Consider the following 3,668-nt stretch of genomic DNA (forward strand, 5'->3'; position numbering starts at 1 on the left):
GGACTGTCAGAAAAATGCTTTTAGGGATATTCATATGCAAGTTTGGGGGTGCACCCAGGAGTGGGATGGCATGGTCCTGTGGGAGCACAGTTCTGCTTGAGAAATGGCCAAACTGGCTTCCAAAGAGGCTGCGCCACTGTCCAATCCTACCTGTCATGTGGGCGTTCCAGCCGACTCCTTCCTGCTTTGCCATATCGCTGGCTCCGGTATGCCCAGTCCTGGCCAGTGTGCAGCACGGAGCCGGAGGGCATGCCCCTGACTGGCTTTCCCCTGGCAGCCTGCTCCCACCTGCCTTTGCGGCTCCAGCCCATGGTGCGGTCGGGATAAGCCTGCCCCATGCCTGTGAGTCAGGCCCTGCTCTGAGGGCACTGGTCAGGCCCATCATCGTAGCTCGCTGGCCTCCGAGGGAGAGGCACCAGGACTGGACAGGGTGGGGCCTGGGTGCAACCAGAGAGGGGACTTTTCTGGAAAGAGTGAAGCCAAAGGGAGGTCATGAAACCAGAAGCAGTCAAAAATGAAGAAAGGTGATTGGGTCAGGAGTCAAGAAACCGGAAACTGGTTCCGCATGGCCCCCCCACTCACCGTGTGGGTTATGGCAAATCCTCTCCTTCTCCAAGCATGACCACAAGATCTTCTCTGTAGCTGTAGGAATCCTAATTCCCTTCCAGGGGACTTTAACCGATATGAGAGCCTCGATTTGGAGCACCCCGGTTTGCAAAAGGCTGTGGATGGCAGTGACCACCCCAAATCCATTTGCAGAGTCCCCCAAGAGATGAAGCGTTCGCTGCATTTTTTCCAGTCATTAACCGAGGACACAGATCATCTTGCAGAGGGCTTGAAACGTAGATTTTGCCCACCTGGCTCCAGCCGGCCCAGGGAGGGGCAGTCTCCTGTGGGTGTGCCCTTGATGATGGAGGTCCCCATCCTGGGGACAGTCCTGGCGTCCACATAGTTCAAGCCCTGATATCAGTTGTGCACTCATTGCCTTGGCTGCCGGGCCCTGGGCCCGTCTTGTGAACCCGTCTGACATCATGCACATGGTCCCATCATGGTCCTATTTCTAATTTGCTAGTCCTCTCTGTAGCTGTGATGTATTGATCTGTCACCCATCATGATTTTTGTGACAGTTTGATCCGTGCTTTATTTAACTAGCACCCCAACTGTGAATCTTCGATGCAGTTTTGAACTCGTGTTAATGGCCTCCCTCATCTGGATGAGGCATGTGTGTGTGTGTGTGTGTGTGTGTGTTGTCTTTGCTTGTTTAAGACTTGACAAATGTTCTCCTTCAATTGTATTTGAAATCAGGGTCCCTTCCATACCTTAAAACAAGCCACCCATCCTGTTTTCACTCAGGCCTGGAATCCTACCCCACTTTAAAAGGCCTCCAGGAGATAACCTCTGCTGGGTCTGCTGGTTCCTTGAGGGCAGATCAGAATAGGAGTCATTTAATCACGTTGGTCTGGGTCCCTGGCCAAAAGGCCTTGGGGCCGAAGCCCAGACAACATGAACGTGAGAACACAGACTGCAGTTCCCTCAGCCAGCAGACCCAGGACTCTGCCAAGCCCCTCCCATTCCTGGTTCCCACATTGGCAGAGCCAGCTGCCCTCCAACCAGCCTTTACCCAGAGCCGCATCTGTGCAATTAGCATTCGGCCCAGAGGTACCTGTAGTGGAACAGGTGCGCACACGGGCTCTACAAAGACACCCATCAGGCGCAGATCAAGTTGCCCCGCCTCTGGAAGATTCACTTCCCTCACTTGTAAAATGGGAACAGTAACTACATCAAGGCCCTTGAAGACCAAGTACTACTGCATGAACCCAAATCAAAGCCGCCCAAACCCATGACCACTGCGTCCCTGCCAACACAGCAGCCCAGAGGACAGAGCAGAACTCCTCTGGGATTTCTGAGGCTGAACAGCTTTATGAAAGCACATGGCCTCTTCTTTCTCCAGAGAAGTGTTGTGGGGGTTTGAACCAACAACCTTGCAGTTAACAGCCGGAGACTACACACTTTTCATCACAGGGGCTGGAAACCCCCAAGTAGCAGCTTAAAGGAGGAACGAGTAGGTTTTTCTCCCCAACCCATGAGATGGGGTGGACAAGCCGGGGCTGCCAGACTGGTTCCAGAGTCATCAGGGACCCCATCCCCCCCTTCCTGCTCCGATGCCTTCGGGAAGTTGCTTGCGTCTTCAGAGTCACCTCACAGCCCGAGATGGCTGTGGAGCTTGGGACCTCCTTTCAGCCTCGGTCCAGGTAGCAGCCAAGAGGAAGGGAGTACCACTATGGGGAAGGAAGAGAAAGTTGGCTGCTGGTGGGATTTGGTTGCTTGGTTTGAACGCTTAGGCTCATAGTTTCATGCAGGGATGGATTACGCAGCAGGCGCATCGTAAGAGTGTGCTCAGAGCATCATCAGAACAGGTGCACCAAGTGTCCAAAGCAAAGACCCACAGGTGCCCAGCAGGCAGGCAGGACACAAGGAAAAGCACCACCGTGGATGGGAACCGGCGGGGCACTCAAATGGATGCCAGCGTCGGGGTGTGAGGAGGGTGTGCCGGCAGGGAGTGCAGTTCACAGAGGTTCAGAAAGACCCCCACGCACAAGGTTGTTTAAGCCATGAGGCCCAGACCACTTCAACAGCTGTGGTGACATCCGTCTCCCATCCTCCTGCGTAACTGAAACTCTGGGGAGCATATTGTTGCTTTCTAATAAATAAGACGTGGGGGTGGGTTGTCAAGTCTGACTCCTGCTGCTCTCCCAATATGCAACCAGCTCCAACATGAGTGGTCACTGGACAAGAACCCCAACCAAATGGCGCCTGCCTCCAAGTTGGTTCTGACTCCCAGTGGCCCCAGAGGACAAGGTAGAACTGCCCGTGTGAGTTTCCGAGACCGTAACTCTTGATGGAGTAGAAAGCCTTGTCTTTCTCTCGCAGAGAAACTGGTGGGTTTGAATTGCCGACCTCGCTGCTAGCAGTCCGATGTGTAACCACTCCAGCACCACAGATTATATTAATAGATAACTAGTCTCTGATAACGTTGGGAGAGAACAGCCCCACGTCTGCTAATCCAGCTCCTCCTCCAGGAGGACCAACAAGGATCTTTTCCAGTTTGCAAGGATCATGGTGTGATGCTTTTGCACACCTCCCGGTCAACAACCAGTGGGGATTCTCATCCTGGATGGTGTGCAGAAACCATAACTTGACCATTTCAATAAACTCAATTGAGTTATTTTTAACTCTATAGCATCTATATATTATAGTTATGTCCTAAGTTTTGTAAACAATAATATTTGTAAATTAAATTTATAATATCCTTGGCATATACGTAGACACAATCTAACAATCATTGAATATCATACTAACGGGTAATAATTAAGTGTAGTTAACATATCAAACATCAAGAAATGTTAGAAATACGATTATCTAACTCAAACTTTACGAGGGGTACCCTCAAAAAAAGGATTTTTTTCCCTAAGCTATGTATTTAATTTTTTCTTTTTACAAAACCACCTTATCACCTTCAAAGTACTCTCCATTACACTCAATGCATTTGTCAAATCTGAGATTCTTGGAAACATTTTTCCAACTCATCTGTTTGGATGGCTGACAGCACCCCCTTGTTTGTTTTTTTTCTTCACCTCTTTTATGTCATCAAATCGCTATCTTTTTTT

This window comes from Echinops telfairi, unplaced genomic scaffold (assembly GCF_000313985.2).
Source record: "Echinops telfairi isolate 266 unplaced genomic scaffold, ASM31398v2 ScPeMD7_5592;HRSCAF=6446, whole genome shotgun sequence".
In the NCBI taxonomy this organism is placed as follows: Eukaryota; Metazoa; Chordata; class Mammalia; order Afrosoricida; family Tenrecidae; genus Echinops; species Echinops telfairi.